The sequence below is a fragment of the Acartia tonsa genome, chromosome 7 (genome assembly GCF_053477335.1).
Source record: "Acartia tonsa isolate MP-2025a chromosome 7, ASM5347733v1, whole genome shotgun sequence".
Classification (NCBI taxonomy): Eukaryota; Metazoa; Arthropoda; class Copepoda; order Calanoida; family Acartiidae; genus Acartia; species Acartia tonsa.
Window position 1 is genome coordinate 2,654,745 of NC_137266.1, and position 23,889 is coordinate 2,678,633.

Consider the following 23,889-nt stretch of genomic DNA (forward strand, 5'->3'; position numbering starts at 1 on the left):
ACTCAAAGTTTTTAGGCCAATGAATGAGAGAACGTGGTTTTAAAACTTTGGGTACCTACAAAATCAAATACGATTAAAAAATTATATAATTACCTAAAAAAGACCGAAATTCCAATTCAAACCTGAAAGCTTTTACAAAAATCTAATAAAATGTAAAAAAGTAGAACAAAAGATAAAATTGCAGACAAGAAAAATTGGCCAAATAAAAATTCTTTTTGCAGGCATTTGTATTTGTGTGTATTTGTATGATTGCAGATATTTTGAGTGGGGTGGTGTGCCCACAGATTTAGACAACTCTTCATATAATAACATACAAGCACCTACGCCCCTAGAGGCACCCTTGAGTTTTAAGGGGGCATAAAGTCGACCTTCCATTTTTAAAAAGGATTTTTTTTCTATGGGTGATTTGTCTTGAGATAGTGGTGTTACCCTCCCCCAAAATAGGCATAACCCTTCCCAGGATTTATTGGAAGGTACACCAGTTAAAAAGATCCTTCAGTACAGACAAACAGACACAGAACATGTACTTTTATACAAGAGGATAACTAACTCTTATGATAAATTCTGTAACAATATGGTATACATTCCCAAGGTTTATCAATACAGGGTCCGTATGATTGAGTTAGAGCTATTTTGACACTTAATATGATATTATGGGTAATGGAATCATCAATTGATATAAAGCTAAATGTGGTGATTCTTAATAGATTTCATGTTTTTAATACTACTTTTTAAAAAGTTGGGTGACCTTTCTCTAATGGCTTTGAATCAAGAGGTGGGTTCTATTAAACTTAAAAAAAATTAAGACACATTGTCATACTTCTTATTACTATAGAATTCTGGGTGGTTGATGTTTTAGATAATTTATCTCTCTCCCAGAGCAAACCTGAGACCTCATGTTTTTGCCTCCAGCTATATTGTTTGATATTAGAATTTATTATTAGACTGGACAGTCCTTGACCCTTCCCTGTTAAACATAGAAGTAGAATGTTGACTATGGACCTTAGTTGTTGTTTGTTGTTTGTTATTATAATTTATTATTAGACTGGACTGGACAGTCTTTGACCCTAGTTCAGCATAGAAGTTGTTTGTTGACCATGGACATACGCTGTTGTATATAAGTAAACTTAAAAACACTTGACCCTACCATACTAAACATAGATATTTTGTTGGCCTGGCACCTCTAATTGTACATCCAAACTATGTAACAGCTAAGTAATATTTTTCATTTTTAATTTTTAAATTGAGATAATCATTATTTTGTTCAAACTTATTAATTTGGTTCTAAGAAAGGTAGGGGATTATCGCCTGTAGATTGCACTGCTCACCAAAGTCTTTTAAATATTTTCTGAGAAATTTTAAAAATAATTTTTAGATCTTGATTTGGTAGTACAAAAAGTAGTAATCTAACTTTCCACATTTGATTTTAATCAACATAAGACGTCCTTGGTTTTCATAATTTTGGGGTGTGTACAAAATTATAGTCCTTTATCTCTTAAGATCTCCGTCAAAATTGTATGACCTTGGGAGAGACTATAAATACCAAGAAGTGTACTTGCTGATTCAACACACCATAAACTATGGAGCACACATTTGAGAGCTAGCACGTTTGGGATCTTTCGATTTTTATGCATAAATAATCAATGCCTTACAGGGACGTCCGAGATTTTTTGTTTTAGGGGGGTTTCAAAGGTTTGATACAGGTAATCTTATGTATTTCTTTAAAAATCAGATAGATAGAAATATATGGTTTCAATGTTTAATAAGGGGTTAAACACCCACTTACTCCCACGTTTGGACGTTTGTGGTGTCTTATTTAGGAATTAAAAGTCTGAAATGGTTAGTAAAATATTTTAGTTCTTCTCAAAATGTGTTTAAATAGTAAAGAGCTTTCATTAGCATGTTCTAAACTTGTTTTGAGACAGGAAGCAGTTTTATTCTGATCATTTGATATGGCCAAACAGGACAAACTAATTCTTTGGTGGCACTAATATCTTATTTGAGTTTTGCGTGTTTATAGACCATAACATACCCCTTCTTTTACATATCCCTGAATCATAAAAAGATCCAAATTGAAAATTTTAAAACACATGCATTCATAAATTTTTATAACAGTTCCATATATCATATTTCAGAGACCTGGTTTTCTGACAGCAAAAGAAAAAGTAAATTTTTTTCTCCAAATTGTTGCACTTTTTGTTCTATTTTTAGGTAAACATTTGACCTTCTATAATAAGGAATCTTAATCTTTTTTGGTTAGAGTTATTGGTTAAAAAGTTTGGATACTGCTAGTTTGTTCAATTAAATCAAGATTTAATAAAGCCCCCAAAGTTTTCAAACTACTAACTGGAGAAACATTGGTGACTAGTTAAGTCATAGTCCATTTAATAAATGTATACTTTATTCTCCCATGTCCCCTCCCTCACTGCCTATTTAAAGATGTACAAAAGAAAATAATTTTGCCATAACTATTTCCTCTAGTCTAAGATGATTCTAGTTACAACAAAATTCTTTTTTTTTCTGTATTATATAAGAAAATTAAGTAACATTTTGAAATATAAAAATGAAATGTAAAAACTTAAGCATTTAGAACGATATTAAATAAAGAATTATTTAATCATAATAGTGATGATGAACAAAATATTATTTAGTGTAAACTTATCATGCATTTTTGTTCAAGAATAAAGAGACAGGACAATCAAAATTAAATCATTGTTAATATCAATTTTTAATTGTCATATTTATTTTTAAGTAGTATGTTATACAAGAAAATATTAAGAATTTAAAGGGGTTTTGATTGATTTAACTAACCGTGTTCCTTCGTTTTCTGAATTTTTATTGCACTATTAAATATTCAGCAAATTAACATCAGAACATTCATAACCCATTCCACCTTTCTGTTTTAAAAAAGATGAAGTAAAATATTTGGTGCTTTCCCATCAAACACTGGTTGAGCACTAGGATAACCCCCTTATCGCTTATCTAAAAATAACCTAACATAACCTTACTTAAAGTAATGAACAAAAAAACACAAATCTACCTCCCTTTTATTTTAAATTAATTTGAAATTAGGGGGTGGGGGAGGTCAGAACTCAAACAAATACTTTTTTTAAAAAATTCTAATGGTACTTAGGAGGGAAGGTGTACAATAGTTCGATTTCTGGCAATATTAGTAATTCTTCAAGGGGCTATAATGCAAAGTATTAGCTGAGCAAAATATTGCCAAAAGGTTTGTTTTATTTGCAATAGCTCAATGCTTATGCTTGGGACAGAGATAGTCATTCTCAAAAGAGAATTCTTAAATATGGAACTTTAGGGGCTGGTCAGTGGTCACTACCATATGGATTAACAGTATTACAAAGATGAATCGAATCAATTAATAAAAGTTATACTCTCTTTTTATATTAAAAAAAAACTAGAGAGAAAAATGGTATTATAAAATAACAATCAAAAAATCTTTTAGTTTTTGATATCTTACGGTTTTTCAAGTGCCTGATCAGCTTAGGATTTGCTCTAGGTAATTTAAAGTGATTTTTTGTTGCTGGTGAACCGAATTATTAACCCTTACAGATCGGGGAGGGGGGGGGGGCTCTAAAAATTTAGCGGCTGGCCGCTAAAAAGCGGCTAAGGAGCGGTCTGACTGCTATGACTAGAAAAAGTAATTTTCTCTAAAAATACACATGAACCACCAGAAAAAAAATTACGTCTTTATCTGTACCAGGAGCCGAGATAGAGGGGGGGGGGGGCATATAACATATTTTCAAACCAAAAATTAAAAAAAGAACCACTAAAATTACATAAAAAGTCATGTCGATTGTAAGTAAATCATTACCCCTTTTTTTGTACCATAAAAGTTCCAAATCCTGTGCAATCCTGGTTTCTGCCAAGCAACCCCAGCTAAGTGCATTTATGTATATTTTCTGATGCAATCGATATATTATCACTTAGATGTTGCACCACATTTTCATGTACTCTAATAAAGTTTTATTCCCAACTGGCTAAAATAATGATACTCCCCATCCAACCTCTTTATATCATCCACTCCCCTCCTGCTGGATGAATTAATTGACCAATACATGAGATCCATATTAAAGGGTGTTTAAAAAAAAACCAATCGCTCACAATTTGAACCATTATAAGTACTTCAAATCTTGGAGATAGACCCCATAACGTTTAAAGTTTTTGATGGGGCATGTAAAAACCTTTCTTTAGACACCTCAAACAGGATTCTACCTCAATCCTAGCCGATTTGGGATAAAAAAGGCAGACCCAGCCAACATTGAGGCATGGCGGCTCTGTTTAAATCTAGTTCTTGATGTTTGTCAGGTCTTTCTTTTTGATGCCAAATTGGCTAGGATTATGTTAGAAACCTTGTTAAGGTGTCTAGAGAAACGTCTTTACATGCCCCATCAAAAACTCCAAACATTATGGGGTCTATCTACAAGATTTCAAGTACTTAAGACGGTTTGTTCTTTTTTTAAAGAGACAAATTTGTCTTAATTTTATTATAAAATATGCACTTTCGGCGTAGGGCAAATTTCTCTGCAAGGGCTAGGTTTCGAGCTCTAGTGCTCTTAAAGGGTGAGTAGATTTTAAATTCAATATTGTTTTATTATTGTCATTGCTTGGGCATGAATTGTACTATTTTTTATTAGTTTTGGACTAAAACTGTAAGGTTTATATTGAAAAAAGTGAAGCGATTGGTTTTTATTTAAACACCCTTTAGCAAGCTAAATTTTCACTTGTAAACTTATCCACATATATCATAAATCCAATGCATTTTGTGATGCACACCATGACCAGATTTTATGACTAATGTTTTAATGCTGTTAATTAGTGTCAACAAGCCAAAATCTGCAGGTTCTCCTTAATATCATAAAAGTATCAGGGATCTTAAGGGATAAGACAATGACAAATGAAATTGTTGAACACCTATCCATCATTCCCATTGACCCCTGTTATAGCAAATGAAAACAAACAATTATTACGTCAAGCATTAATCTTAATAAATCTAATTTATGAATAATTAGGTCTTTGCTGTCATGATAATTAAAATTTAAGCCATTAAACTAAATGAGTTCTCCATTTCAGGGAAGCTTCACAAGGTCTCAAATTGATTTTAAGCTTTTCCTTTTCCAATTAAATCTTCAGATGGTTTTATTCTATTTCTTGTCCTTAATAGTAAATAAATGCTAAAATAGTGTATTCCCAAATTTTGATTTAGAAAAATCAACAGTTAACTTATCAAAATCAACTGAAAAATAAGAAAATTGTGTTTTATAGAGGAAATAATAAATATATTTATGGCTTATTTACAACCTAAGCTAACCTAACACTTTCATTGAAAAAAATACATTAGCCTGTATTTATATCATATATTAACAAGAATTATATCATTCATAGAAACACATAGTATTATAAAACTATATATAATGTAAATTGGTGTCAGCCTAAAGACGTTGATATACCTACTAGTGCTATGTTCTGCAGGTGACACTTATAGTGAGTGTAAGAAGAATTTCTTGGCTCGTAAACAGGTGCAACTCAATTAGGACAGTTAGGACAGGTTTTACAATCTAAGGGATGTTTGTGTGTTGGGTGCTACCTAATTCCTAAAAGTGGGCATTGAGGTATTGCATCCCATTACAAGATGCTAGATGACCAGTTCAAATCATGGGAGACTAAGGGGTTGTTCTATATTTGTTATCAAAATTATCCATAAAAAAATCCTTACAAAAATAATGCATTAGTAGTAAATATTCATTTCAGGAATTTCAGTAAACATTGATGGTTAGCTTATGTTTATAAGCACTGAGCCATATTTTGACAGAATTAGTGCCTTAAACATCAATATTGAGTGAGGGAGCCAGACATCTATAAAGATGCTACACATCTAAAAAGCGTGTCTGGGCTTTTTAGCTAACCTCAACACATGAAACATTAACCACTTTTTCCCCGACTTATTAATATCATTTATCATGGGGCAGACCTCTGCTAGAGAAGGAAAAATATTGTGTAAGAACAAATTGTAATATGTAGCTTTTTATTCAACTGATTAACAAAAGCACAAAAGGGGCAGATTTTGTTTGCAATTACAATTAAATCACAATTATGTTAAACCAAGTTACCCTTTCTGTAGATTAAAATTTCTGGACATTTCTGGTTTGTACTACCAAATCAATCCTTATATAAAAATAATATGATGTCCAGATATATGATGCAAAAGATCTTTCTAGCCGCTTAACTAATATGATTCTCCTTTTAAATAAAGCTTGTATAGGTCCACAGAATGTAGGGCACCTTCTCCCTTCAAAGAAAAAAATATACATCCTCAACTTTCTTCATGTGCCCCTAGAGGCCTTTAGGGGCGTAGCCTCTATTTATATAAAAACACAGAACCAAGGTAGGGTCAGAGAAATAAATACATTAATAATAAACAACATATGGAAGTGTTTTTTTGCAATATAATAACCCAAATAAGAATAATTTGATTATTACATTATGTCCATAATAAATAACCATATATACATCCAATTATAATAAATTGATATAATAATAATTTTTATGGAGGGAGGGGGAATATGAAAAATATGTAAATAATATTAATAATAGAGTTTGTTGTTTGTATATGTGATCAGAAAAATCTCTATAACGGATAGACCAAATTATTAAATACCTCACAATTTTAAACTGGGTTGGTAAAAAGCTACATAAAGATACGTAAAACATTTATAAATCTAAAAAAGGTTTATAAATTTATTGCAAAATTGCTTAATTGCAGGATTCTGTTTTAATACTTATAATCATTAAATAAAGATGCCTCGCTTATAAAATAATACCTTGTCGACTTTGGAATCATAATTCTAAAAATTTAATAAATAGGATTATCAAATCACAAAAAAACTTGGATGTTTTTAATGGAATTTCTGGTAACGACTATAGAGTTGCTAACTTTTCCTAATTGTACCTAACTGTTACAGGAATCACTATGCCACGTTTAAAAATTGGTAGGGCAATTTTAACATGACCAAATTAGCGATTAGAGATATCCGTTACAGGCATACGGACTCACATATCCTATTTGTAAAAAAGACCTACTTTGAACAATAATTTTAACAGATAAACAGATGGAAAAAAATATATGTAGATAAAAGTACTGATAATATAAGAATTTATATTACAGATTAAAAGATAGATAAACATACAGACATATATAATAAAAAGTTAAGTAATGTCTATTTTGTATAAAATTTATTATTTATGAGTAAAGACAAAGTAAGATGAAATATTAACAAAACAAAATTCTACTTTTTCAACAATCATATTTAACAAAACAAAATAGGACCAAATCTTTTAAATTTCTAGTAGACCAATTTTAACCCCATTCCTATTAACTAAGTATCAAAGTAAATGCAGGGATGTTTAGGGATAAGACTGAATGATAAATTGATGTACATCCACTCCCCAATTATGATTAATAAAATTACCCAATCACATATTAATATTACTGGTATAAAATGTTGACACTGTTAGTTTTTATCTTCTTAAATAAGATTTAATAGTTATTTCTCGCATCTTATTATAAACAGCTCTCTGCGGATATAAAATGTACAATCATAAGATTAAAACCAGTTTTTTTAGCCCCGAGATGCCGAAGGCACGGGTTGAAAAAACTGGTCTTAATCTTATGATTGAACAATTTTATGTTCGTAGAAAACTGGATATAATATGATGCTAGACATAATTTTTTTGTATGGATGAGAACCAGTTCTAATCTACCAGATATAAATCGGTTTCGAATGAATACGAGAATAAAAGGATCTACTCGTACGTATTAAATATATACTTTTAAATAACATTAAATTTTAAATTTTGTCTAAACCTATGAATTCATGATTTTAAGGTGACACAGTACATGATTTTAGAAAAAAACAGAATATATGTTTGTCATAATTGGGATTGTATATGATCATTCGTTGGCTTATCCCTAAAGAACTTTCAGTATAAGATTCTGAAAGAATAGTTTGATCAACTTAAAATCTCTAGATTGATAAATAAATGTAAAAAATCCCTAATATTGTATTTTTGTCTCAAAAGTAAAGAGTATAAGTGTATATTTTTATATTTTATGATTCCAATATAGCAACATACACCCACATATAGAGGATGGCTCAAAAAAAAATTTTAGATTTAGCAAAAGAATTTATAAACTTAACTAATGTTTCAGCCTACTATATCCTATTGTAAAAGTAACAGGATGTGTGTGTATATGTCCGCAGCAAAGCATCCTGTTAACCGCCAAATCAAAATGTTTTTGTGAAGTATTTAGGGAAGGTTTATAACTAATTTAGGGGAGAATACCTCCAACCTTCCAAGAAGTTAAAAAATATTCGGCTATAATTCTAGCATCCAAGGAGAGGAAGTACAGTAATATAGCCGAAAACTATATCAGGTCCTATTAAAAAAAATATCTTGAAATGAAGATCTCAATATCATGACGTCATTGATTTTTCTATCCCTTTTTTGGACACCCAATAAACTCACACTTTCACACAAACACAATAATATAGATTTTCTTTTTTTTCGCAGTTTCTGAGGAAATGACGTCACAGAAATGTTACGACCCAATATCAGGTTTTATTGTGGTATCCGCCGAGGATAAATGGCAGACACCGGAGTTCAATTAGATTACGGCAGTGTGACAGACGTGGACACCTTACTATAGAGAAGCTACGCTTCTCTAGCTTTCACTAGATAATGATCAACATCTATTTTCAGTTGTCACTTTATTGAAGGGTTAAGAGATACTGAAGTTATATACAACAAACAATAATTACATGGATAGGAATAAATGATCATAACATAAAAGCATAAATAATACATATACAATGGTCAGTTTGGGCAATAATGATTCCCCCATCCCTGGAAAGGGTGGGGGAGAATTAAGAATACAGTTAACCATAATAAACATGACAGATTCAATCATTAATTCTAAGCGTAGGGAGGGGGTCACTAGACCCCTTCCCCAGGACTCGGGGGAGGGCCATTGACCCTCCACCGAACCCCAGATCAGGGGTGCCATAGACATGGCTCACGGTTGCCGAATACCACAACTCTCCCCTCGGAAGGCTGGGAGGTGGTTTCCCTACCAGACTTCCGACAGTGGTTGAGGCCTTCGGCCCGCTCCTTAGGGCTAAAATATATACAAACGATAATGATTCAATGGAATCCTAGTGGTGAGTATCTTCTTAGGGTTGGTGGGCTCCCAGTGTGAGATAGAAGGCAGAGGCTGACTTGGGTTGGATACGTTGGTCAGCGCCGGCAGGTATCAGGTTTGCTGGTGGCACAGTTGTTGCTGGAACAGTCAGCAGTGGGGCCTGCTGGTTGTTGTTGGCAGCGGCTGGGGCACTGGCTGCCAGGTTGATTGTCTGAGCAGCGGCCTGTCCTCCTGAGGGGCCGCGGGGTCTGCCAGAGGGTGGTCCTGGCCTACCTGGGCGGTCATGCCCGCTGTCAGTTGATTTCATAGACACCATTTCCTCGGCTGCTTCCCTGCCGATGGGAATGGCATCCCAGTCCACTGAAAAGTCCCGGGACTTGGCATGGTTGAGCCTGGCTCTAGCCAGCGCTTTCCTATATAAAGCTGGATGGTACAGGAACACTTGTGATATCGCATTCAGGGCTGCCCGGACTCCTCCCTGTGCTGCTGCCAGAGAAATGATGGTTAGGTCCCCCAGCAGTTTGAGGATCAACAACAGCAAGCACAGTATGGCTGCGCCATCTCCCCACTCGTGGATGGCTTGTCTAAATCCTGCCCAGACATCCAGGGCTGCCTCTCCTTCCTCCGCCAGTCGGTCAATGTTGTAGGACACTATCCCATGGTCTCCTGTGGCCGAACAGCTGCCTTGCTGAACGCAGGAGCCATAGGATAGGCCGGTCAGCATGGCACTCTTGTATGCTGGGAACGCCAGCAGTTGTTGCCAGTCGTTTAACTCAGCCTGCGAATACAAACCACCTGAACTGAAGTCATCTAAGGGTTCTGTCAACAACTGCTTAGGCGTATCCAGCGGGGGTGGCCTCTTCTTGGGAGCAGGGGTTAACTCTATCCAGCCTTCCTCCGCGTGCACAGTCAGGGGGTAAGTGGAGGAGCAGGGGATCTTGGTGGCGTGCTCACTGTATACCCGTGTCACAGCGTCTACAAAACCTGTGGGCTCTACTGGCACTTTGTCCCAACACTCCTTGTGTTCGCGGACAACGTACTTGTGCCTTTGGCAGGTCAGCTGCAGCAGGATGTCTCCCCTCAGTACCGAGAACGTGCTCCCCTGGACACGCACCGGGTGGGCCGGATCTAGTTGCTGGAGCTTCCAGCAGTTGGCCGCTACTTCTTCTGCTGCAGTGCTTTTCATGCGCGTTTCCAGGGTAAACCCAATATAACCTGCATGGATCTGTGCTTGAAGGGGAACGTCAACATCCCTGGCCGACACTCTGGGCAGCGCAGCCGCGGCTGGGTCAGCTGCCACGAACAACGCTGGATGGTTGGTGGCATGGGCCTCGAAGTCGCAGTTCACAATCGAGGTGGGGTTGGTCATGTTGATGAAAAACTGGGCCTGATGGTCAACCAGATATGCATCCATCACCAGGCTGGGCTGGAGGCTGCGGATCAGCCTCAAGGGGCAATCTCTCCCCAGGTGGTCCCACACGTAGGTTGCTTCCCCAGTGATGCAGGACAGCTCAGAATGGGGACACTCTAGGGTCAGGTGGTCAGACTGGGACTCCACCCGTCCATCCTCCACCACATAGGTCTCCTCCTTGACCAGCAGCCGCCGCTCCTGGAGCACTAATTCGTTGCGGTATAGCTGGCCCTCAAAGTGGACGTCCTCCCCCTCGCAACCCACCCCCTCGGGGCTGTTGACGAGGGCGCCCACCATGTCGATGGTGAAGAACAGGGGGTGGTTCAGCTGGAACGTCAGTGGCTGGGTCTTGCCTGGCAACGTGTATACTCGGTTCCTGGCCAGGTCTCGGCACGCTTCTGGGTCTATCTTGGTTGGCCTCATGAGGGTGGGGACCGAGGTCACCTTGAGGTGACCCCATACCCCACACCTAAATGTCCACTGGGACACGGTGAGCTGACAGCTGAACCCAGTGGTTTCCCTCACCTTGACTTGCTGCAGGACGTGTACTTCATGGCCCAGGGGCACCTCCTGGTGTAGAGGCTCCGTGTCACACATCTTTTCTTTATTGTAAGACGTGACATGGGTGGGGTTGGCACAGTCCCACCCCACCAGGACGTAGCTGGTTGTAGGCCACACGGCTGCCAGCAGGAGGCCCCACAGGACCATCCACCAATGGGAGAGGCTTCCAGGTAACCATCTTCCTCGTACACGCGGCTGGGGATCTTCAGCTCTGGTCACGGCTGCTTCTTGGGGCTGGACACGGCTGGGCTGCTCCTGGCTAGATACAAATTTCCATTGAGCGTTATCTGTATGCGGCCGAGGCACCCCGATACCCTCCCCAATGACAGACTGGCAAGCGACTGGCACTTGCCTGGGTGTCGGCTCCCCTAGCCCTAAGTGCTCCCTTCCCTTGTCCAAGGCATGCCCAGTGGCATGGGGCTGACGTGCATGTGGCACAGGCTCGCCCTTACTCACTGCCCTCCCCTGCCCTAGGAACTCAGGTGCATGTGGCACAGGCAAGTCCTTATTTTCCCAAATTTCAATCTCCCCAGCCTCAGGTGCAGGGGGCACAGGCAAGGCTGGGTGTTTACCATATTTTGGATACAACACATTTAACAAATTCAACTTATCCTGATGTTGAGCAGCTGGGTTCCCTTGGCTGGCAGGGGGCTCTGGATGGCATGTAGCTGGACTCTCCCTGCAGGCTGGTGGCGCTGGCTGGCATGTAGCTGGGCTCTCCCTGCAGGCTGGTGGCGCTGGCTGACTGGGGGTGACGGGTGTCACCCCTTCCTCTGGGACCGCTGGCTCGTTCCAGGACTCAGGTCTCTCGGTGGCGGCGACGGTTGTCGCCCCAGACATCAGGTTGGAGGCTGGCTCGTTCCAGGATCCAGGTATCTCGGTGGCGGCGACGGTTGTCGCCCCAGGCACCAGGTGGGAGGCGCTGGATAGCACCCCCCCATCATCCCAGGTGGCGACGCCGGGTGGCGTCCCATACATCGATGCAGAGGTGCTGGCTAGCACCTCCTGCCTCTCTCGTTCAGCGGCTGCCAGGGCCTCCCCATACACCGTCTCAGGGACGCTGGGCAGCGCCCCTCCACTCTTGCTGGGTAGGCTCAGTCGGGCAGGTTCCATCATGTTGAGGCTAAAAGGCTGGGGCCTCAGCACCTCTGGCTCGGCTATGTTGTTGGGCTGTATCAGCTCTGGCCCCAGATGGTTAAGACTGAAGCCTAGGCCAACCCGGTTGGGTTCAGCCGCGCCGCCCAGTACGTTGATCCTAGCTGGGACAGTCCCAAACTGCGGCATCCCATCGGCTCGGTCCGCAGCTCTGGGGGCGGCTGCTTGCTGTGGTGGTGCTGGGGGCGCGCTCCCTTCCATATGGGCCACTCTGCTGGGCTTCCCTGGAGGGGCACCCTTGTCGGCGGTGCGCCTGCGGCTGGCTACCTGGGCCCAGTCGGCTCTACAATCGGCCGCCGTGTGACCGTCATAGTGGCAACGCTCACACTTGGCAGAACGGTCACGGCGTGGCTGGGTGCGTCTCTCCTCTAGGCTAACTTCCACAGGCGTTGGGCAGTCTCGAGCTCGGTGGCCTCTCCCCTGGCAGCGGTAGCAGCGGCCTGGAACCTTGTCATCTGGAGCGACCTTCCCCATCTGGTGGAGACCCGGAGCCAAGGAGCCAATCTCCATTGGCTCCGACTCGTCATATTGGGGCAACTGGATGCAGGCAGATCCAGTCAGCCCGTCGGTCGAGTCCACTAAGCACACACCTTCCTTCAGCTGCTTAGTAACCATGGTCACGGTGAACATGGCCTTACGAGTGTACTCAGGTACACTCGTAATTTCATGGTTCATCATGAGGCGTTTTACGTTGGCGTTACGAATTCCACGATTTAATTCGTCCACCAACAACTCAAGATCCTCATGGTTGTAGGCGTCCCTATACAAGGCGCACTTAGTTGATATGTACGCTTGTATAGGTTCTGTCGAGTGTTGCTTGTAATCCCTAAACGCTTGTTTAAGCGTTTGGGATTCAAAAGCAGGGCGAAATAGCAACTCACACTCGGTCTTGACCTGTTCGTAGGTCAAGGCTTGGCCTGCCTCGCCAAACAGATGGGACGCCATTTCCGCCGCTTGCCCTACCAGTGACAGTAGTAGGGCGTTGCGGCGGTTGAGGGAATCATGAGGTGGCACGCGGTAAGCCGCCCATGACATCTCAAGTCTGCGGATATGTGCCGACCAGGATTGCTTGGGCGGCCCTCTAAACTCCGGCAGATTGCTCAGCATCAACTTGCGGTACTCGGCTGGGGCCGGCTGAGGGTCATCCTGGAGCCATCCTGGGGCTTGGTCACCTCCTGGGGCTTGATGCTGGTCCATTGGGTCAACGGTGAAACGGCGGGCACAAAGTTATACAGTACTAAAATTGAATGGTTTGTCACTTGAGGCTTCCTAGCCTAACAGCCAACACTGTTTGTATCACTAGGTTGGGAGTTTAGTTACAAAGATATAACTTAGCTGTACTTATCACTAGTTAGGTGTTGAGGTTGTAGGGTAGGCTGGTAGAGGTAGATAGATGTTGAGGGTCTGAACTGCTGTCAGGAACTGATTGGGTTTTCCCTTATCACACTAGAGCTAGAAGGAAAGAAACTTGCAATTCTTTATTTGATAAAAATACCCCTGTTAAATGCTATGGAGTAGCTCCGCTCTGGTGTGAGTGTGTGTGTGTGTGTGTGTGTGTGTGCGTGAAATCTCCTGTCCTTGTAACGCGCGTTCGCGCCGTCAAATCCGCGCACACGGGGAAAACGCGCTCTCACCCCTCAACTCGCTCTCTCATTGGTCCGCTTCGTCCGTTGGATTTATGATATTTTCCGCACTCTATTGCGCTACCTGTGAATGGCGCTCTGTGTATCCGATCGCTAGCTCCACACTACAGACGGACTTAGTCTAGTGTGGGTAGGAAGGGGGAAGCGCGTGAGGGGACGGGGGTAACTCCGTCCGTTCCCCCTGTGAGGGAGGGGGGTAACTATGTGCTGGTGTAATAGGGCCTTTTCTTCTTAATCTTAGGCTTATCTATTATATCACCCTGATTGTATTTGCCTTCAATGGATAGGGGCCCCTCCCTTTCCCTTGGAATAAGGGGTGTATTGTTGTTGTGCTGTGGGCTTGAGATTGTTTTGATTATATTACATCTAGCTTCTATTTTTGTCCTTATCACAATTGCATAACAGATTTGTTTACCAACTCTGTTCTATTTTTAGCTGTTATCACAATACACAGTAATCCAAGCCTGTTCTATTCTTAGATTTATCACAACACAACAATTTGTTTGCCAAGCTTTGCTCATAAATCTATTGTTTGGCCATCACACTAGGGTGGTAATCCCTGCAAATGTGATATAATATCTGTTTTCTAGATGGGTGGCTGCGTTGTAGCTTCTCAGGATACTCGGGGTTGACGTAGTTTTTCTCTGTTCTGGTGCACTACACTCGTATGTTAGCTCGCAGCTTGCAGCTATGTGGCATGTTTCAGCCTATCGGCGGCAGGGAATGTCCCGTCCTGCTAGCGCCGCTGATCCAAATCCGGCTGATGGCGGCAGGGAATGTCCCGTCCTGCTAGCGCCACTGGTTCGGATCCTGCTATTTCTTGCAGTAAAGTTGGCCTATTTCCAGCCGTTTACACTTATTTGGCTTGTTTCAGCCGGTCCGCAGGCCTGTTTCAGCCCTTTTGGCGCTCAATTCTCCGTTAGATATCAGCGCTGCTCGCGGTTATTCGTCAGATTTCGCTGTCTCGCTTCCACAACTGCCGGATGCAGAGTTAAACTTTGCTGTCCAGGGTGGGTAATTCAGGTTGCTTGCGTCAGTTTTGCCAGATTCACTGCTGGGAGTACCTTAGCCTCAGATGCGCGTCTGCTCTACACTTGTGGTTCGCCGTAATCTCACACAGCTGTCACCAAAGTTGTGGTATCCGCCGAGGATAAATGGCAGACACCGGAGTTCAATTAGATTACGGCAGTGTGACAGACGTGGACACCTTACTATAGAGAAGCTACGCTTCTCTAGCTTTCACTAGATAATGATCAACATCTATTTTCAGTTGTCACTTTATTGAAGGGTTAAGAGATACTGAAGTTATATACAACAAACAATAATTACATGGATAGGAATAAATGATCATAACATAAAAGCATAAATAATACATATACAATGGTCAGTTTGGGCAATAATGATTCCCCCATCCCTGGAAAGGGTGGGGGAGAATTAAGAATACAGTTAACCATAATAAACATGACAGATTCAATCATTAATTCTAAGCGTAGGGAGGGGGTCACTAGACCCCTTCCCCAGGACTCGGGGGAGGGCCATTGACCCTCCACCGAACCCCAGATCAGGGGTGCCATAGACATGGCTCACGGTTGCCGAATACCACATTATAAGGTTGAAATTTTAGTGTAATTTTCAGGTTTTAATGACTTTAGAGATAAAATTTTATTCTTGGATCTGCAATATTGCAAGAAAGTAGGGGGTAATGGTAAAGAGGGCAACATCCACTAATAACTTTTACCAAATAGCTAAACCCTATCTCAATTTTGTATTTGGTCGTTTGTATGTCAGCTGATATTTTCCAAAATATAAACACAGTCAAATCTAGACCTTCAGTGAAAAATCAACCAAAACAATCAAAATTACACCAAAAACTTATAACAGTTTTATTAGAAAAGCAAATTTGCTATTTGGGAGAGGTATTGGTCTGTAATAAACATCTTTCTTTATACGTTTATTCTTTATTGGGTGATATTATATTAACATTTCCATAAATGGAAAAATGAGCATCCCCATATTCGTGGCAATATTGGCTACATTTTACACTTGATAACTTTATCTTCTTTCTATTTTTATCTCAATGTGTTTCAGTCTTTACAATGTTAGTCACCGGAGCGTTTGTTTTATCAAAAGATATAAGATATCATTCTAGTTTGATATTTAGTGTTTACATTAATGACGACGTAAAAATAAGGCATATTAGGCATCTACTTTTACAAATATGTAAAATTATCTATTTATTTGAAATATCTATAATTTTATCTATCTGTCCAAATCTCTATATCAATCTATTATATATTTACATAAATTCTAGCTATGCTTAAGTATCATTCTTGTTCATTATTCAACAATATCAAACATTTAGTTTATAAATCTAATAGCGGCTGCGCCCCTAGAGGACTCTATAGGAAAGTACCCCCCCCCACTCATAGTTTTATAAGAAATACTAAAGAATGATAGGGACGTGGGGTAATTTTTTTTAGGGTTAATATTTAAATCCAAAATAGTTGTAAACATTCCTAGGACCTATGAGACTCTACCATGTAAAGAAGAACCACATCAGTTCAGTAGTTAGTGAGATCCTTCACTACAGACAAAAAATTAATATTCTATAAAATCAACTATATTTATGTCATATATGGTATCATTATACTATTATCTATCTAGTTATATATGTCTTAATCTATCTATTTGTCCATCTAGAAATAAAGATATTTGTCCTATTATCCTGTAAAGAATAATGTTCTATTTACAAAGTATCAAATTACCCCAAACTACAAAATGTCCTCAATGTCTAAATGAACAATAGTAAATGCTTTGGTTTTGAACATTATATTTTTCAGTAGTGTAAAGGTTCCATAAACTTAGCAATGTCCGAACGCTATCAATCTTTGTTGGAAACGGTATTTGGAAAACGACGTATAGTTCTAGGCTACTAATTAGGATAGATGGGTGAAATTATTTGTAATCATTTCCTGTATCGTTGAGCAGCCAGTATACAATTTACTTAATCCATCCGTCTGTCGTTCAATAAAAACATTCTTATTAGCATCTGTTTTAGAATTGACAGTGTTCGTTATTTTTGGAAATGATATTTTGAGCTTCATTGCTTAATTATGTTGTTATCCTTATTTAGAATTTGATTAATTCCCATCCCCATAAATCCAATTAAATGTAGTGTTCCTAATATTTTAGTTTTCAATTTTCTTTCGGTTCAAGGGGATAATGTAATTTTACTTTTAATGAGAAAAAAATAACAACGCTTCAATAAAAGTACCCAACGTGTGAGAAAACGTGGGTATAAAACTTTGGGTACCAGAGTATTTGACAGTTACTCTGTACATATGTATAAAACTAGAGTAGATGCGAGCCACTACAAATGTATAAAAAATGCCTCACTATTATTTTTTTATATACAATATAGAAAAACAACATTGTTAGAAAAAGACAAGTACATGAATACAGGGATCTAAAGGGATAAGACAATGGACTTCTAAACATCCCCAATGTTAATCAACAAAATTATTTAATTCCTAATATTTAGACTAATGGTTGAAACATTTGTACACTATTAGTTTGAAACCAACCACCTTTAAAAATATTAAAAGTACCCCAAGTTTTAGAGCAAACTTGTAAGATAACGTTGTTATAAAACTTTTGGTAATGAATTAATCTAAAGTTCCCTACCCTGTTCTCCCTGACATGAATGACAGAACATATAGCTTAATATAAAAGGGTTGTTCTGTCACTTCCACAAAATGTGACAGAATGGCAAAATTACAGCAAAAAGATTGCTTAGCTCTCATCATTTAATAATTTAACAAATTAGTAAAGAAAATGGGGTGATACCCTACCAAATATTTTGGTGCGGTAGGTAAAATGCATTATTTTTCCCTCTTCCAAAAGTTTTTGACGAGGTATTTGTCCCTCCTCCAAATTGTATTGTTGTTGGCGCTTCGCGCCTTGATTCTAAGTCGTTCATTTTAACAAATAAGTTAAGGTCAACAATTTCTCATACCAAAATGTATATTATTTTACTCCATTTTATTTTGAAATAAAAAACTACATAAGGTTTTCAGGCTTAAAACAACAGAACAGCAAATGTTTTATTTTTTTTATGAATATATTAACATAATTTTACTTATAGAAAGCTAGATGGATAACTAGCTTATTAGATATTCAGATAGATAAAACATTTATAATTCATTGTCCCCTCCCTCCTTGCAATTACTTATTCCTGTATTGTACGCTAACATCTATTTTAAGATATGAAACTTTTGTATGCTAAACATAAAATTTAAATATGTATAGACAACAAAGTAACATCACTTTTGATAGCTTTGTGTACACTTTAAACCCCCCTCACTCACATATTAAATAATAATGTCAATAGAATCATTATTTTAAGATTCTATAAATACTCAAAATTAGGATATACAAAAGTACACCTTCAGTAGATTAAAATTAATGTGAAAAAGTTTATATAATAAAGATTTGCATCAAGTATTAATTTTGATAAAAGTACCAAAAGTTTTTAAATTAATAAGAGTATAATATACAGTCCAATGTCCCCTCCATTCCTGGATGGAACTATTACTTAACCTAACCTAACCCAAAGTAAGCTCGTTAACAATTTGAGGGATATTACAAACATCAAAGAATATATATAAGGGCTCGGCAGCCGCGCGTCAGCCGCCTGTAAGCCTTAGGAAAATCAACCTTTTACCAATTAAAAAATCAACTGAATGTCTAAACCTAACCAAAATATGACAATTAATCTTTTCAAAAAAAAAAACAAAGCTTCCCAACGAGTTTAAACTTGAGGCTTAGTCGCGGCTGCCGAGTCCTTGAATAAATACATATTATATAAATACCATACAATACAATGCTAGCTACCTTTTTTTTTTTAATATTTTAAAATTCATATTCAAATTTTAGTAGGGTAGGTACTCTTTAATCTTTCTATACAAGAAGTTTTATATTGTTTAAGAATATTTAGTGGGGTTTTATGCTATTTTTTGTCATGTTCATATACTTAAAAGTAAAAGGATTTATATAGTTGTTCCAAAACATTCTTGTAAATAGAATGGCTATTGATTTTTAGGATTATATTGGTCTAGGACAGGTTTGATGCTATTTGTAGGGTTGTTGGGATTTATAAGAAGATATTTCCTTTAAACCAATAAAAATAAGAGCATAGCAACTCTATAATTTAATATTATATATCATCTAAATACTAGGAATATTTATTAATTGTATTATTTAGTTGTTATAAAATATAGAGTGTAGTAACTCTATGATTTACATTTAAACATTATTAAGATATAATGTTAGTTATAGAACAAATGGTCAGTTTTTAAAACAAAGAAAAGAATATGCAAAAATCCAAAGAAAATAAAAAAAAAACTTTAATTAACAAAAATAGATTTATGCAGTTTGAACAAAACGAGATTAAAACAATGTCATAGGTATATTGACTGAAATTTTAAGCTATGTATCTTTAATAGCAGCAGAGAAAATAACCTATAACCTATTTCGTAACTTATTTTTATATTATTTTATAATAACTGTATTAACGATAGTAAAAATTTTGAAATACATACATACAAATAACACTTTCCCAATAACGTTAATGACTGGTTTATAGACTAATTTAATTATAATGTTGTTTCGCTTCTAAAACGTCATAGATTTCAACTTCATATGTTTTGTATCTTACAGTGTTACAAAAACATTTACAATATATTCATTTTTATTTGCGTTTTAGTTAAAACAATGGCCGATTAAAATTAATCTGTAATTTACTGCTAATATATTATCATATCATTAATTGATGTACAATACATCCCTAATGATGATACATAAAAGTACCTATTCTGAAGTTTACTACTAGTGGTTGAAACTTTTGGACACTCAACTTAATGAAACAACCAATCAAAATTTAAACAAACTACCCAAAGTTTTAAAGCTAAAGTAAAACGATGATTATAATAAAACTTTGGGGACTGTAATAAACAGTCCAATGTCCCCTCCTTCCCTGCATATAAGCTCTTATCTCCATGACATATCGATTTATTTGTTATACCTGGCAAAAAGGAGAACTCAAACAGTTCAGCATTACCGAGATCCTAATGGAAAGACACAAAACAATATCAATATATTATATAAACTCACGGTTTTAAGTGGCAGAAAAGTAAAAAGCACTTATAGACAGAAATATATATATCTGTCTATTTTTATCTTATGTTGTATTTACTTTTAATTTTATCCTTGAGTGACTACAATCAGTTATTTTTATTTTTACCAGGAAGGGAGAGGACAATGACAGTAACATAATCCACATCCAATTCCTATCCCGATTATTTATTAGCTTTCAAAGACAGAAGCACACAGATAAAAATAGAAAGGAGTATTAATGTTTTTAACTCAGGGAGGGAGGTTACATTGGGCTGTTTATTACACTAGTCTCCAAATTTTTCTTATTCGTTGGCTAATAACTTTAGGGACTTTATTAAATTTTGATTAGTTAGTTCATTAAAATGAGCGTTAAAACGTTTTAACCACTAATTATAATCCACAGAGGAGGTAATTTATTATTATTGGGAATGTACATCAATTTAACGGCTATTGTCTTATTTCTTTAGATCCCTTGTTTTAACTATATATTATAATGGGTATTTAATGTCTTTTAGACTTTAGTAAAGTGTTTGATATGACTTTCAAATCTATTGAAACCTTATTTATTTGAATAATAAATAGGTATTATATTTTCTATACATCTATTTGTAAAAACATTTATACATCTTTTAAAAACTATGGAGCTCTTATTATTATTTTTTATCCCTTTTCTAATTAAATTATATTTATATTTAGCTAATAATCTATCAATTAGGTCATCACTCTTATATCCAGTTCATTAATTTTTTTAACTTAGGGTTATAATTTTGTATTTCTTTTAAACATTTATGTATACATAATAATCTTTCAATTCATGTATTTACTTGTTTATTTATTCATCAATCTATCTATCTATTTTTATAACCCTTAGGTTTAAATATTATTTTCTCTTTTTTTGCTCAGTTGCTAACTAACATCTTACACTATTTGACATGTGGGATTATACATAAATATTTCCAAAAAATATGTAACATTTAATATATAAAATGTATCAATACTTTACCCTAAATTTAACTTTATATTTAACTTTAATTTTGTAGTTTATATTATTAAAATCACTTTATTTATAACTAAAACAAAATATTGGATTTTTTTTGGATATAAAAATGTGTTTTCTCTCTCACAGAGGTTTATAATACACTGTTGCCTTACTCAGAACTTTCAATCTTAGTGGAGAGAGAGAGTGAGAGGAGATTAGATAGATAGATAGATACACATATATTCAGGGTGAGAGAATTTCAGAGAGAGATGGGATAATGGATGTTAAATTGATCTTCATTCTTCATCTATTTTTGGTTTAAACTGACAAATATTAGAGCAAATCAATTCTTTTCCAAACATTAATAATATATGTTCAATGTTAAAATTGGGGGTGTGAGGTTTATTAATTACCCATTGTCTTATCTCTGTATCTCTGGTAAATAGATAGATAGGTGTGTATTGGGGAGAGAAAAGGCCCTACTCTTGTAAAGAGAGAAAGAGATAGAGAGAGAGACAGAGAGAGAATGGAATAGAGGCTGATAGATAGATAAAATGGGCAAGAAAAATATAATCAAATTGCTGAAAAAATTTCATATTCATTAGAGGACTTCTAAATATTATTTCTTAATGCTGATCTAGTATATAATTTTTTCTAAAATCTGTATTGGTCAACTAATTTAATTTACTGTTTTCTTATCCTTTATAAGGATAGTATGGGTTTTCTGTGAGGTGTTTATTGTAGACTGCAAAATATCAGTATTTTTACGTCATCAAAACATAATAATGACATTTATAAGTTATAAATTGTTCATAAATTATAATTATTTATATTTATATAAATATATAATATAAATAATTTCTTTTTTGTGATAGAATAATAACTGAGTCAACCATTAATTTACAATTTATGTAACCGAATTTTCTAATTAAAGCAATAAATAAGGATGTTATTGTTCATTACTTTGAATTTCTAGTCGATACTAATGACCTGTTAATGACCTGTTATGATCTGATAAGCTAGAAACTAGGCAGTATTGTTTGAACACCATGGGTTGAGGAGTGGGGCCGGAAAGGCCTTAACTTTTAGTTGTGACACACAAATATTCTCACACAGGAAAGGGAGTTTCACAGTAGAGTGGAGAGGATAAATGAGAGAGAATGAGAGAGAGAGAGAGAGAGAGAGAGAGAGAGAGAGAGAGAGAGAGAGAGAGAAAGAGAACAGAGAGAGATATATAGAAGTGAGAAAGATTATTGGAGAGCAAAATAGAGAAATAAAATAAGAGAGAGAGCCAGAGAAAGAGAGGAAAGATAGTTTTCTCGGATTATTGGAGAGGAAAAGAGATAGAGAGGGAGATGGAGAAAAAGGAGGCTAATATATAAGGGAGAGAGAGGGAAAGAGAGAGAGAGAGAGAGAGATAAAAGGAGGATAAGAAAAGTGATGCAAAGAAAGAAAAAAGAGAGAGAGAGAGGAGGAGAAAGAGTAAATAGAAAGAGTAAATAGTAGGATAAATAGATAGATAGATAGGTAGATGTAAGGTATTGGGAGGATATATAAGGCCCAAAGAGGGGATCTATATACAGTAAACTAATGTAGGAAGTAAACAAGAGAGATAGATAGATAGATAAAGAGAAAAGAGATAGATAGATAGAAAGAGAGAGAGAGAGAGAGAGAGAGAGAGAGAGAGAGAGAGAAAGAGAGAAAGAGAGAGAGAGAGAGAAAAAGAGATGGATAGAGAAAGAGAAAGAGGGATGGAGAGAAAAGAAAGATGAATAAAGAAGAAAAAAGGGTTGAAAATTAACTTTTGAAATACTATCCTTAAGAAAAAAAAAATAGTAAAAGAGAAAAAGAATATGGAAATAGGTATAACAGCATCCATAGCAAAGCAAAGAACAAAATTTTTTTGACAAATTGACAAATATTCTTAAAAAGTCAGATAAGTAATAAATGTATAGAAAATTATCTCACGAAACCTTTTATTAAAATGCGATGTAAATGTATAGGTCTTTTGTAAGCTGACTTCGACCAAAGTATAATAAATGGAAATCCTATCTATATATCCATTTGTAATGATTCCAACTATTTATCTATCTTTCTATCCTATCCATTGCATTAGCCCTTCAGTTTTCATTACTTGTGTGTAACTTTACCCCACCCACACACACACACAGACACACACACACACACACATACAACCAAACACACACACACACATATAAACATACACACATACATACCCACTCATCCACATACTTACACAGAGAAATTTCAGGTTCAAGCAGGGAGGGAGGGATGGGGACATTGGAATGTTGTAAATTATTCTGGTACCCAACAATCTTAAAATCTTTGGGTTTTTTTATTAAATATTGATATATGTGCAAAAACAACACTTTAATCAACAGAAGGGGAAATTTTGTTCATCATAATTGCAGGTTTACATCTGTTTATCAACCATTGTCTTATCCCTTAAGATCTCTGTGATTCAAAGAAGATAAAGTATAGAATAGAATCCAGGTAGAAGATTCTGCCTGGCTAGCCTGAATCTTAATTGGAACATTTGAAAGATTAAAACGGCTACAAGGCTGTTAGTAAATCACATGATTTAAGTAATTATTCTAAAAAATATTCAAAATAAATTCCTTTTGCAATAATTTACTAAAAGCCTTGTAGCCAAGCCTCGACCTTTCTCTTCCCTATTCACAATGGATTAAAATCGAATTTTATGTGCAAAGCCTTAAAAATTTTAATT